At 41.6% G+C, this 15,146-nt stretch overlaps 1 protein-coding gene across 3 annotated transcripts in view; it reads left to right on the top strand.

Annotated features, from left to right (window-relative positions):
- The first annotated feature begins 2,450 nt into the window (after positions 1–2,450).
- Positions 2,451–15,146, top strand: part of STARD3NL (STARD3 N-terminal like) — a 123,009-nt gene continuing 110,313 nt past the window's right edge. For 2 of the 3 annotated variants that reach the window (XM_030204002.1, XM_030203987.1), the window contains exon 1: positions 2,730–2,808. The gene's annotated coding sequence lies outside the window, so the exon portion shown is untranslated. Of the gene's footprint in view, positions 2,529–2,729; positions 2,809–15,146 lie in introns of those variants that run through there. The other variant, XM_030203994.1, reaches the window with a different exon arrangement.

The raw sequence follows: 15,146 nt of genomic DNA, 5'->3' as shown, positions 1-15,146 counted from the left end.
TAGCTTTGTAAGATGCCAAGGAGATTATTTTGCCGCTTAATGCGGCTTTAAATGCTTCCCACACCAAAATAGGATTAGTAGAAGAGGGGGTATTAATCTGAAAGAATTGCTCAATAAAAGATCTAATTTTCACAAGAACTTCCTCATTTCCCAATAGACTCGTAGGTAGCCTCCAAATTGGTGATTTTCTAGGAGCCATTGCTGTCCAATGTAATATTAAAAAGACTGGGGCATGATCTGAAACTACTATAGGAGAAATGGAGGAGGATTTGATAGATTCCACTAATGAGTTGGAGATAAAAAAGTAGTCTAGCCTGGAAAAACTATTATGCGGGGTTGAGTAGAAAGTAAATTCTTTAGAAGTAGGATTACATATTCTCCTTGGGTCTATAAGGTGCAATTGTTCCATATATGAGTGTAAAGTGATGGAGGATTTGGAGGGAGACAACTTGGTTTGTGAGTGTATATCAAGGAGATAATCCAACAGTATATTAAAGTCTACAGCCATAATAATGGGAATAGGATCTTGACATTGAACAATATGAAAGATTGGAAAAAAATTCTGGAGAGTCAATGTTGGGAGCATAAATGTTAACTAACAGTACTGGTGTGTTGTTGATAGAGGCTTTAACAATTAACCATCTACCTTCAGGATCTATGTGTTGATCTAGTATAGATGGGTTACAATCTTTGCTAAATAAAATTGAGACACCTATTCTTCTGCCTTGGGCAGGGAAATCTATTGAGGAGGAGAACCGATTACATTGCTTAATGAATTGTGAAGTGTTTGGGGAGCGTATTGTATACTGTGCCCGTGTAATAAATATTACATCGGGCACACTAGGAGGAAGTTAAAGAACAGGTTGGCTGAACATGCTAGTAATGTGAGGAACTCGAGGATTGATAATCCTTTAGTCGCTCACTGGTTGGAATAGAAGCACAGTGTGGAAGATATCAAATGTTTGGTTTTGGTGCAGGTTCCTTTGCCCGCCTGTGGAGGGAATGTGAGTGATCAGCTGTTCAGAATAGAACAGCGTTTCATATTTCAGTGGAAACCCTGCGGGTTTAAATTTGGAGGTTGAGTGGTTGTAAGGATATTATGTGGAGTGGGGGGTGTGGCCATTACGGGTATTTGAGGTGGGATAGAGTGGGGCTGATGGATAAGTGTCGTCATTTCCTGACTGCGTAGGGTTGGAAAACAGCCCTTTTGGGTAAGCTGCCAGATAGTTCATTATATGATAGATATATATTTTGTTAGATTTGGACTATTCTTCTTTGTTAAACTGTACAGCGCTGCGTAACCCTAGTAGCGCTTTAGAAATGTTAAGTAGTAGTAGTATTTGTCTATATGGTGATGTGGGAGAAAGGTAGATATGGACAAATAGAAATGTTATGTCTGTATGTTTTCAGGTTGTGGAACGTGATTCTCCTGAGGAAGACAGTAATGAAATGCGGTCTCGCATAGAGAACCAAGAACTGTTGTGATTGTTTGTATGCAGACGCGCTGATGGTGCCTTCAGCAGCCAGGCCTAACCCCGCGAGATGCTCACCACATGAAGAGGTCCACAACTTGAAAGAATAACCAACAAAAAAGTTTCATCGTTGGTTTATGAAGCTTGCAATTCTGGACTAGGGATGTGCCTTTAATAAATCTGGCATATGGTCATGGACATTGTGATGAACATTTAAACGGGGGAATCCCATGGGTTTTCCATCATAATTGAGTTCAAATGATTTATATCTGTTGTGAGGGTTTTCTAAGGAGGTGTATGGTAATATGACAATAATAATAATATAGGTTGTGGAGGTGTGTGAGTGAAAAAATTGGGGGGGGGGGGGGGGGGGGGGGGTCTTTTGGAATACTGTGGGCACTTTGTGTTACATTGTACAACGGTTCATATATATTGATCAGAGAAATAAAAGTTATTTGTAAAAATGTAAAGTTGAGTTTTTAAGGAACAGTGAGTACCTGGTGGAAATAAAAAAAAACATCTACATATCGGCAGTCATAAGCGCTTGATATTCTTTTTATTTAAAAATATCTTTATTGTCATCATAAGCAAAACTAATGGCATATATACAGCACAGCACTGAAATCCACAATACAACATTGCAAACAACAAAGCAAGCTCTGGGCACTGACACAAAACATTTTGAATATAACCCTCCCCCCCACACCCCTTCCTAGACCTCTCGAAAACTCCCAAATCACCCCCCCCCACACCTAAAAGAAAAAATGCAAAATCAAGGAGGTTTACTAAAACAATTATAAACCTCACAAGTTTGCTATTGTTTTCAATAGCGTCTGTGAACGTTTCTTTGGAGTCACTCAGTATGGCGACAAGCTCCGCCCACTGGCTTCAGCCCACAGAATGGGCCAGATAGGTTCATGCCGTCCCCTATCATAAAACCTCTGTGGCTGCCTGGCCCGTGTCTATGACAGCGTGAGCCTAAGTGCGGCTGCGCTGAATTATTGAAGTTGGTCAGGAGGAATGGAAGCGGTACTTGGACGTCTTCGAGAGCTTTGGGTAGGTAGATGGTGTTTACCGCGAGGCTCGTACACTCCCACGGGAACCCCGTTCCCGCTGCAGCTCTCGTCTCTACCGTTCTTTCACATCGCCCGGGCCGCGACAGCCCCGGCAACAACCTTGTTCTCCGGTGTGTCCCGCCCTCCTTTGACGCTACTTCTTGTTTCCGGCAAGGCGGGGAGGGGATGGCTTAGTCAGATACAGAGAGAAGAGAAGTTCTATGATAAGAGATAGGGCACGGGAGAAGGAAAGCTGCGGGATTGTTGGTGGGCAGTCTCAGGTATGAGTTTGTTTGACGATATGGTGGAGGTGAAGAAGAGATGGCAGACCACGGGGAGGAGAGACGTGTAGTAGGGGGAGGGGTGCACTGCTTGGCATGATGTGTGAGTGGGAGAGCAGCCGAATGCGTGTGACTTGGTAGTTTTGTAAGTCCGGCCCTTAGCGTATTGTAAACTTATTTGAGGCATGCTGCGAAGAAATAACCAATATTCCAAAAGAAAACTTAAGTTGATTTAAAAAAAATGCAGTTTTATTGTTACATCAAAGTAGCAACTGAATAACGTTTTATTAGCGGGCGATTGAGCTCGAGGTGAGTTTCATCTGGTGGAGAAAGGATTTACTGGTATAAGATTTTTAGTGTGCCTATATTCTGTATATTTAACAAGAACAATATATATGGCCAGAACAGAAGAGAGACTTATACAAATATCTGGAAGAACAATGCACATGTTTAGACATGTTTAAATATTTTATTTATAGTCCCCACGTTCGAGTATTCTATTTAATTTTATTTATAGTTTATGCACTATCTTAAAATTCTAGGTGGATTACAGTATAAAAACATATATAGTTTTCACAAATATGTTAGTCAAATTGGTATTAATTATATCCTCATGTAGCTGACGTGTAAAATCTCAGGAACGAGGTTTCTGCATATATTCATATATTATTTAGTGTTCAAAAAATAGGTTTACCGTCTCAAACCTCACTGGGATTGTTAGATGATAACCCCATCCCTCTCATCTATGCCCAAAGCTACTCAAGTTCTTCTGCTTGCACCACCCATATGCAGTCTTAGATCTGTGTACCTTGAGCCACACAAATTTGAATCTTTCTTGGCAGGCACTCAGACAAAAGCACAACCTTGCCACACAAAGGAATGATTTCCTGATAACCACCCAAATGCCTCTGATACTCAAAACATTCCCGTTCAACTTTCTGTTTCCAGACACTACTTCTATCAGGCTGCTTTTTGAGAGCCTGCTTTAGAAAGAACAATCAAATCTAAATAGGAGGTCAGTTTTGAGACAGTGGCACAATAGCACTGAAGCTTTAGGTGTGTGTTTGGGGGGGGATAACACTGAGTTAAGGGAGGAGTCTTGTCCTTTCATCCTTGGAAGTGGCCGGTAATGAACATGTAGACCTATAGCAGGTGGATTACCCCATTCTGGGGCCCACAGGAGCTTTAGCTCACTACTCAAGGAGAAAAGCACAGGGATACCAGACTAGACCAGAGCTGTCCCCTGGTACATAGTGAGAGGAGAGAGAGGCCCATTCCCAAAAAGACTGAATAAATCAGGAATTGCTGTTCTTGATCCACAGCTGTCCCCTGAGGCATCCTTAAAATGTTGGTAGGTTTTGCAGAATATAGTCATGAAATTTCTTTGTCATGCACAATATTAATCATCCAAAACTGGTTACCAATGTCCTACAGAATGAAATTTAAACTAATGATCTTTGCACATCCTGCATATCTAGGAAATTACTTAGTCCATATACCCCAAGTCACTCGCTGTGCTTGATGTCAGAGAATTGGTTAACAATTCTTAGCAGTGTGCTTTGAATCCATACGTCTCTGTGACTTTTTTTTTCTTTTTGGTGCCACTCGTTTGGAATAGTTCAGGATCTTAGACTGGAGTTCAGTTACAAAACATTCAAATCAGTCTTGAAAACTTTTTTTTTTTTTTTTAAGCAGTCTTGCTCAAGTGCGTTTTTCTAGCAAAAAAAAGTGCAGGTACTCAAATGCCAGGCCATCCTTCAGGGGTGGGGTGATCACTGAGGGATCCACCCCACAATAGCCAGGCCACCTACAACCAGTCACAGACTCTATGACAAGGCAGGATTGGTGTATAGAGACTTGAGCTCTTTCATTAAAACTTGGGGACCATGGGTCAATTGTAGCAGACAGTGGAAAAGGTGCCGGTACTCAGTACCCCCTCAAAAAAAGTCCTGGTCTTGCTGAATATCTGCAGTTAGCACCTAAGCTGAAACCGACTAATTTTGTGGGTTGTCCAGGGGCAGAGTTGGCACTTATGCGGTTAAGTGCCGATATTCAGCACTTTACCACATAAGGTAATGGCATAAATTGCACTGCATAAAAAGCTGGCCTGTGTTTAAGCGGTTGAGTGCAATATTCAGCACTTAACTACATAAATGTTAGCTGGCCATGAGGGGCATTTTCGATAGAATGTCTAAATCAGAATTCATCCAAATTCTGAACAGGCTAGAAGGTCATTTTCAAAAAAGATAGACGTCTTTTGTGTTCAAAAATGCTATGGACGTCTTGTGATTTGGACGTCCTTTTTTTTTTTTTTGTCCATTTTCAAACAAAAGACGTCCAAAACAGAGGAGGAGTGGCTTAATGGTTAGTGCAGTGGGCTTTGATCCTGGCAGCATGGGTTCAATTCCCACTGCTTGTCTAAGTCTGAATTTGGACGTTTTTGGAAAATGTCCAAAATCAGAACAGGAAAGGTCATTTTCTACAAAAAAAAAAGTCTCTTTTTTTTTCTCCCTTTTGAAAATGCTGTTTGGAAAAATGTTTTGTGATTTGGGGGAGTTAGGGGAGGTGATCCCCAATTCCCTTCAGTGGTCATCTGGTCATTTGGGGCACCTCTTTTGTGGAGTAGAGTAGTAGCATAGTGGTTAGTGCAGCAGACTTTGATCCTGGGGAAGTGGGTTCAATTCCCCACTGCAGCTATTCGTTATAAAAACAGGTCTAGCTCAAAACATCTAAATTTTAGTCTTGGATGTTTTTGTTTTGTTCCATTATGGCTGAAAGATGCCTAAGTCTTAGGAACTCCCAAGTCCCGCCTTGAACACACCCCTAGCATGCCCCCTTGAGGTTTAGACGTCCTTCTGATGGACTTCAGAGAAAGACGTCTAAAAATAGGTTTTGAAAATACTGATTTGATTGTCTTTGTGAGATAAACATCCAAATGCAGACTTGTCACTTTTTGGATGTTTTTCTCTTTTGAAAGTGAGCCTGCATGTCTTCGTGGATATTTAATGCCAGTGCCTGCAGATGGTCTGGCATTGAATATCTGGGAATAAGCCAGTGGCAGCCAAAAAATCGCTTACTGCTGATAGCTGAATATTAGTCTGTATGTTATTTGTCTTAACCTGTTTTGTAGCTAACATAATCTTGATTAAGATTGTAACTTGTGTCTCTTGACTCTTTGTATAAAAAAAAAAAATTTATTGCAAACTTCTTTGTTGGTCTTGCATTAATTATTAATCGCGATTGAAAAAAAAATCACAGTTAAGAAATTAAATCACATTGTAGCATCTCGTGTCTCCCCCAAAGTCTCTTCTGCTCTCTTCCGACCCCTGTCCTCAGCACGATCCAGCATCTTTCCTTCCACCCGGGATTCAACATCACCCCCCACATGTCGGTCTACTTTAAAAATGATCTTCAGTTGGTCCCCAGCAGTGGCAGCGTTGCACATATGCTGCCTGCAGTCTGCTTCGAAGCAGAGGCGTAGCTAGGTTTTATGGTCGGGAGCAAACTTTTGTAAAATAGGCGCCAGCAGCGATCACACAAGTGGAAGTCAAGTTGGAAACCACAGGAAATAGTACGAGCATGTGTATACTCCCTGGTAGTGGAGTAAGGCATTACACGTTAGAAATATTGATGTTGTCTTTTTGTCACAGTTAGCTAATAATCACAGTGGCAGCTTCCATCTAAGTATGCAGACTCAGTAACACAAATTTATGAATTACCATAACATTTTCACAGAATTGTTCCTGAACTATGAAACAAATAATTTGCAGTCAATTACCATTCACACTGTTTAACTTGGAGCCTCCTCACCCCACATTAGTTCTTTAGCACATAATTGCAATTCAGTCAATTCATACTGTGCTTCTGCTAGTTCTTTCAGGTATCTTGGTGTAACTCTTGACTATCAACTAAATTTTTCTTAACAAATTTCTGGGTTATGTAAAACAGGCTTTTTCATTCTTCGCCAACTTTGCTCGGTTCGTAGATTCTTTCATAATGACACTTTTCATGCTGTGATCCTCTCTCCTCATTACCAAGCTAGATTATTGTAATATTATCTACCTTGGCTGCTTTTGTTTACTTAAACTCCAGACTCTCCAATGTACTGTGCTCAAGTTGCTTCACCATGCCCAAAAATATGATAACGTCTCTCCTCTCTTTCTCAAGTCACATTGGCTCCCAGTTGATCAACGGATCATTTTTAAAACTCTCACACTCACGGGGGGAGTGTCAAGATGGCGGCATAGATGGATGGTCTGTGAAACGCTTCTGCTAAGCTGGGTTCGATATTTCCTTGAAGTTATGCCACATACCAAACGAAATGGGCTGGTCAGATCGGTGTCCTCTCCCCTCACTACCTCCTCACCTATCCAGCCGAGTATTGAATGATTCCTCACCACCACCTCCCAAACGCTGAGAGAAATGGATCCTATAGCGGGGAGGACCAGAGAAGGCGAATCCCCATGAGGAGAGGAAATTTCTCTATCACCCCCAACTTTATTGTCTCCTCCATGTCCGGCAACGACTGCAGCTCTTGAGACAACTCAAGAAACCACTGGAAGAGTGGAGGAAGAGTTGCCGAATGAGGGCCTAGAGTTGATGCAAAAGACACCAAGATCTGAGGTTAAAACCTCGGAGAAAATACCAGAGGCTGGCTAAAACTGAATAACATGGATCAAACACTGCAAAAATCATCAGGTGAAGTTATTACTCTTAATCAAAAGTTTGAAGAATTGAAATCTATAGTAGATTCAGTTAAATCAGATCTAGCAGCAAAAGTTGTAAAAATGCAAAAAGATGTTGAACAACTACAAGAATTTAAAATTACAATGGTAAAAGATAATACTGATTTACGTCAAAATTGAGCAGCTAGAGAATTTTAACCATCGTCTGAATTTGCGTCTTTTGAATTTCCCCAGACTTCCTGGGAATTCCCCATTACAACTATTTAAGAGATATTTAAATGAAACTTTAAAAATACCTTATGAAGCTATGCCTCCTATAAATAAATTATATTACTGACCCAAGGAAAGAGGATGGAAAAACTGGAGACGCAGCAAAAGTAGATCTTGATCAATATATCTGAATTACTGGAACAATCATTAGATGATTTTACAGAAAGGATTACATTGATTGTATCATTTTGTGTTTGAACACGATCTCAACTCTGTTATGAGACTAAGAATGCTAATACCCTCTTTGGAGGTGAAAAAGTGTGGATATTTCCAGATGTAACAAAACAAACACAACAGAAAATGAAAGCTTTCCTAACTATGAAGAAAAGGACTATAGAAGTGGGAGGGTCCTTTTCCTTAGCTTACCCATGTAAGTGTATAGTTAAATTTGATATGACTAAATATGTTTTTTATTCAGCAGATCAGCTCAAATCCTTTCTAGATATGAAACAATTGAAAAAACATCTTAGATAATTATCTAGAGGTTAAATTACATAGCTGAGTTTGGAATGTTATATGATATACAATCTTCTCTATTCATTATCGCCCCCCAACCAAGTTATAGTGGTCTGAGAAAGCGGAAATGTTTAAACTTAATATTGTATTATAACTATTTTAAGAGAAAATATTTCCTCTTAGGGTGGAAGTTCCACCATTATCTTTTTTTCCTTTCTTCTTTTGGTATTAAGTTGGTTGTAAAGTGAATTTCAACATTGATGATTTATTGGCTGTATTTCATGACAAGTGTACTCTTTTTAAATAATTAATTGAAATCTCTCTATATAAAACGCACCTCCACCCCTCCGAAGGGACACCACCTTGTAAGTGGTGGAGGGGCTTCCGTGTTTCAATGACTCAGAGGGCAATGCTGTAGGGTTACCCATATCAGACAGGCCTCTGAGGAGAAACCAGACAGTGTCCCAACCTGGAGGATCCAAGGCGTTGAGGGAGGACGTACATTAGTTGAGTTCCCGTTTTACACCAGAATGCCTGAAGAAGAAGGCGCGCTCCCCAGAGAATGGGGAAGAGAAAAGGCAAAGCCATGGTGTTGTCCTCCTTGAACATGGCTGGGGTTCCCACCACTTCTCAGTCTATTTTGGAGAGATTCGGGGTCATAACGTCGGGGATATTGGTTCCTGCTTCGGGGAACAGCAAGGCTTTATTGCTGAATCTCAGTGGAGAGGGAGTGACTTTGAGTCCCCCTGTTGGCACGACCCCTCCAAGACCCGGAAACCGTATTGCTTCGCTATGGAGGTCAATAATGGAAACGCCCGAAGTGGGTTAGGATTTTCATGTGACCCGAGGAGGTCCTAGCGCAGCATCGACTCGGATAATAAACCAACTGGGGGATTGGAGAGTGAGCTCTCCCCCCCCCCCCCCCCCGAAGATATCTGGAGCGGTTTCTGTGGAGAAATTGGACTTGGTGAAGCCAATAATGTCATAATGGACGTACTATAGGAACTGCAGCAGAATGTGAATAACTCTCTTCTTCAGATGTTTAAAATTTTTCACTATGTGAGTTAAAGAATTTATATTAATACCTATCTAACAAAGTGGAAGTCCAAGATATAAAAATAGAGACTTTGATTATGGAAATGGTTTCTCTATGAAAATCAGACAATTTGGTAATGAAGAATAGTATCTTTTTTTGTAAAAATTGGAATTTCTGGAGAACCAATTAAGGGAAAAGAACTTGAGAATGATAAATTTACCTATAATATCCTATATATCAGCTACTGAATTCTTGAAGAAATATTTCTCTGATACTTTGCTAATACCTTCTGATAGCCACCTATTGGTGACTAAAATTATATTTCCTTTATAAATCTTCTTTATCAGAGAAAAGAGATGTAAGTTTAACAGACATTTTGGAAAATTTAGAAGTTATAGATAGAGTTATATTATTAGTGACTTTTGTCTTTGATTTAGATAGGAACAATGTTTTGAAATTGTATTTCTGATACATGGTTGATAGTTATTTGGGTTCAAAGATTCATATATTTCCTGACACATCAAGGGAATCGCAGACTGGGAGGTGTGAAGTCTTGGCTTTTAAGCCAGGAATCATTGCCCTAGGTGGGACCTTCCTAGCGTGATTCCCTTGTAATTGTTTTATTTCCTTATTACTTATTTGTTTGAACCTAAGAAATTATAAGAGTTTGTGGAAACAGATGAAGAATGCTCTGCAGCAACTTCCTTCAGTTATCACTGTACCGGCTGCAATAACTGATTAACCTTCCTCCCTCAGAAAATGTGAAGTGTAAGATTAACCATTTTGAGTTTTTCTTATTTTCTTTAAGATTGTTTTCCTGATCTTGGATCTTCCAATTGTGGGCAATTATGTAAATATATATTGTTGAGAGAGGAGAAAATGTTTTCCTTTTTATATTAATTTCTGTATTTCCTTACATTTATGTGCTAATGTGAATGTAATTAAGTAAAATGATAAATTTAAAAAAAAAACACACCTTCAACGTTCTAATGAAGCCACAAGTCTCCAAACGTTCTAAATTTGTAGTTGTGTAGATCGCTGTTTCTCCATGAGTGTCTGCCCCGCCCTCGCGTCACAATGTGATGACGTTGAGGGCGGAGCACTGACACTCAACGAATCGCATCGCTCACCCGTTGCTATGCGACGAAGCGTAACGTCAGACGCATCACGGAAAATATGAGAACGACCTGCAAGAAAGAGGTGCTTATTTTAAGCAGTTTGTGCACCCTGGGATTGCTGACAATCACTTGGGAACAAAAAATCCTAACTTGCATCATTGCATTTGTTAGGAAAACAAGAAAATGAAAAGGCGATGTCTTTACAAATGATTCATTAAAAAGAACACCTTGGTAAATGAGGAGGGCGGAAGGCAGTGATTGGGGCGGGCTCTGCCTGGCAGTGCCAGAGATCCCGACAGCGGGGAGCTGTCAGAGCCTCGGTCGCTTTCACTTCCTAGATGCTGCTGTTGCTGCCCCCCAGTGACTCTGATAATTCCGGGAAAGAAAAAAAGGCAGCGACTTAGGAAGATGGCGACACGCAGAAATCCGCCCGATTAAGAAAGGCTTTACTGGAAGCCCGGGACAGTTCGGGACAGTTCAGGACAAGGAATTCACAGCTGGTCATGTCCCGACCCAAGTGGGAGGGGGCTGTCATGAGGCAGTCCTTGCTGAGAAGACCCGCTCCCTTTTCCACCTTCAGAGACTCTAAAACTCGGGCTAGGTAAGTTCCAATAGCATATTAAAAAATGATTTTGCAATTCCATCTGATTATATATATATATATATATATACAGATGGAATGCAATGCAATATTTTACACATTGCCAAATAGGTGATTAAAATTACTTTTTAAGCAGACATAGGGTGGAAGGGGGTCAAGAGACCATAAAGGGGGGGGGGGTGGAAGGTGATCCTGGGGGAGGGGGCAAACACTCACTCTGTCTTTCACATACACTCTCTCTGACACACTCTCTGTCTATCACACTCCATCTCTCTGTCACACACACACACACACATACAGTCTCTCTGTCTCAAACACCCTCTCAGACACAAAGGCAATCTGGCTCTCACACACACTCTTTCTCTCTCACACAAACACATTCTCTCTCTCTCTCCTCTCTCTCTGACACACACACTCCATCTCTCACATACACTTTCTCTCTCTCACACACACACTCTTTGTCTCTCTTTGAGACACAAACACTCTCTCTTTTAATGTATCACAAACACACAGACTGTTTCTTAAATACACACTGTCTAAAAATACTATACATAAATCTCCAAAAAAAAGATATAACTTCTTATATACCCCGATTTTTGGTAATGGTTCCCTTAACAACATAATTGCAATTACAGAATCATTTTCCTAGCGCCTGTTTCATTGCGAGGGAGGGAGACAGACAGGCAGCCTGAACATCGGAGGGTGGGAGGGAGGGAGCGAGCCAGCCAACCAGCCTGAACGTGGGAGGGAGGGAACCAGCCTGAATGTGGGAGTGGGAGGGAGGGACCCTGAACGTGGGAGGGAGGGAAGGAGGGGGGCCACGACCCTGAAAAGCAGAGGGAGAGGGGACTACGACCCTGAAGCTGGGAGGGGAGGAAGAGGGGGAGGGGAAGACAGGGGGGAGGGGGATGACGGGGGAAGGAGGGGGGCCCCTGCTGCTGCTGCTGCACACTCTCAATCTCACACACACACACTCTCACACAGCCTCACTGTCACACACACACTCGCACAGTCACTCTCACACACACACTCTCAAACATACACATTCCGAGGAAAACCTTGCTAGCGCCCGTTTCATTTGTTACGGAAACGGGCCTTTTTTACTAGTAAATTGTAAAAAAAAAAAACCCAAAAATCTCTCACACTCAAATTTTAAAGCTTATTGTTTGGGACACCCCTCTCCTCCCCCCCCCCCCATATCTCTCTAACCTTACTATTCCTTATTCCCCAGCACGTCTTCTTCGTTCTATAAACGACCACCGATTTTATCTTCCTAGTCCCCGTTCTGAACAATTGGAGTCTACTGTGCATAGGGCTTTCTTCTTTGTTGCCCCTTTCCTCTGGAATTCTATTTCTCTCTCAATCGTTCTGAACTGTCATTTAAATAAAATTCAGAACAATGCTCAAAACTTGGCTGGTTCAGCAAACATTTAGTTTCGCATAAGGCTTTACTGTTTCCTACCTGGTTCCTGCAATATCCCCTTTTTTCCCCTGCCTTTTACTGTGTGTGTGATTGCTTCTTGAATGATATCACGGAACACTATCCTGTCAATTTTTGTAGTTCTTTTCTGCTTTCTTTGTTTTTAGAGTTGTATACAGCTGTGATCTGCGAGTTAGTTAATGGCGGTATAGCAAACACAAATAAACTATAGTTATAATTGCTAGTGTTGTCAGGATCATAACTGAAGAGTACAGCACTGATGCTACTGGAGCTGGTCCTTCTGTGCTTCAATAGCTCCAGCACTCCACTCTTTAGCTACTATTCTGGTGACACGAGCAGCAGGACATACGAATAGCCATACTAGGTCAGACCAGTGGTCCATCTAGCCCAGTATCCTGCTTTCAACAATGGCTCAGCCAGTCATAAGTACCTGCCAGAAACCCAATTAGTAGCAATGTTCCAGGAACACTCCTGTACTCTGCCAAGGCACAGAGAACAAGGTATGTTGTTCCAAGCATATTATAAAGTACAGTAGAGTCTCGATTATCCAATGTAAACAGATGACTCATTGTCAGATAAAGTTGGATCACACATAATACATTGAAAATGCATAGAAGATATGCATTTCAAGTGCTGCAGTGAAAGACAAGTCTCGGAAGCAAAGCCAAACAGAAGTAGGTGCTGCCCCTCCAGTGAAAGAGAGACAAGGAAAGTAGGTGAAAAAGCTACATTGACATCATAGGGGTTCTACTGGATAAGCCAGATGGCTGGATTAACAAGACTCCACTGTACCTGTAATACAAAGCCTACAAAAGTTACTCAGAACCTTTATAATCTACTTTACCGTAGCACCATTATTTACAGAAGTAACGCAACAAAGACCTTCTTTAGAAAAATGTAACACAGGAAATACTGCAGTGGGAACTAGAACATCAATATGTTGGGAAGCTGAATTATTACACATGCTTAAATAGAAACTCCATGCAGTACCTGGCCTCGGTCACAAACATTGAACACAGAGACCCTTTGCCAAGTACAGAATAAGTGACTACAACCTTAAAAAGGAAATGGGACTTGATATACCGCCTTTTTTTTTTATTGTTACATTTGTACCCCGCGCTTTCCCACTCATGGCAGGCTCAATGTGGTTTACATATTGTATACAGGTACTTAATTTGTACCTGGGGTAATGGAGGGTTAAGTGACTTGCCCAGAGTCACAAGGAGCTGCCTGTGCCTGAAGTGGGAATTGAACTCAGTTCCCCAGGACCAAAGTCCACCACCCTAACCACTAGGCCACTCCTCCACTCCTTTCTCATTCAAAGCGGTTTACGTATATTCAGGTACTTATTTTGTACCAGGGGCAATGGAGGGTTAAGTGACTTGCCCATAGTCACAAGGAGCTGCAGTGGGAATCAAACTCAGTTCCCCAGGATCAAAGTCCACTGCACTAACCACTAGGCTACTCCTCCACTCCACCATGAACGTGTAGACAAAAATTAAACATAAACCTCAAAAAGCTACTCTCTGCATGCAGAGCAGTACTAGAGACAGAAAAACAGCATCTTTCACTGCAAAATATAAAGAAAGCAGTGTAAACTTACTGTAAAATTATCCTTTTCCAATCAGTGAATTAAGTATAAAATTCTTCTTTCTACTTTTGTTTGGTGGTTTTATTTGTTTTTTTCCCAATCTTGTTTGTCCTAACCTTCAGTTTCTGCTTTCCTCTTATTTCTTAACGTTCATTACAAGATTTCCAGTCCATCTGCCACTTGTCTCCCTTCCTGTCTTCTTCACTTCTCTCTTATATCCATCTCTGACTTTGTTCTTTTACTTTCACCTTTTTTTAATTTATTTGTCTGTCTCTCTAACTACCCAGACTTAATTCATTCTTACTATTCAGTCTTACTTTCTTTCTTTTTCACCACATCTAACTACAGTTTTTTTTATCTCCCTCACCCAGCCTCCCATTCTTCAACCTTTTATTCCCTAGTTTTCTTTCAGCACCTTCTCTTTTTCTTTCCTCCCTTCTGTACAGTGCCCTCTCTTTATTTTTACTCCTCTGACTAGTGTCATCTCTCGCTCTTTCAGCTTCCCTTCCATTCAGGATGTCCTCTTTCTTTCACCACCATCCAGCATCTCTCCCATTCACCCTACTCTCCCTCGTATTCAGCATCCCTCCGTGTCTCTCACCCTTTTCCATGCCAGCATCTCTCCTATATCCCTGCTCTTCCCATGTCCAGCATACTCTGACCTCTGTCCTCATCCCTGACCAATGTCCAGTACCCCTCTTTGTTTTCTTACTCTGACCATTGCCCTCGTTTTCCTACTCACCCCATGCCCAGCATTCTACAGCATTCCTTTTTCCTTCCTACCGGATCTAGTATCATCTCTTCCCCCTCTTCAAAGCCAGCATCTGCCCTCACTTAACACCTTTAGAGATGTATCTCCTTCCATCCAGCATCTGCGCCCTCTCTCCCCCTTCTATCCTGCATGTGCCCTCTTTCTCTGCCCCCTTCCATTCAGTGTCTGCCCCTCTCTTTCCACCTTCTCTCTGATCCTGTCTTCTAGTGTCTGTCCCTTCTCTCCCACCTTCCTTTCAGTATTTGTCCCTTCTCTCTAACTCTTCCATCCATTGCCTGACCCTTCCAGCATCTTTCCCTTCTCTCCTGGCCCTTCCTTCCAATGTCTGTCCCCTTCCAAGCAGTGTCTGACCTCTCTCCAACCCTCCC

Source organism: Microcaecilia unicolor, chromosome 1, assembly GCF_901765095.1.
Source record: "Microcaecilia unicolor chromosome 1, aMicUni1.1, whole genome shotgun sequence".
Classification (NCBI taxonomy): Eukaryota; Metazoa; Chordata; class Amphibia; order Gymnophiona; family Siphonopidae; genus Microcaecilia; species Microcaecilia unicolor.
Note: the sequence above shows the minus strand (reverse complement) of the source record. Positions and strands in the feature narration are given on the sequence as shown.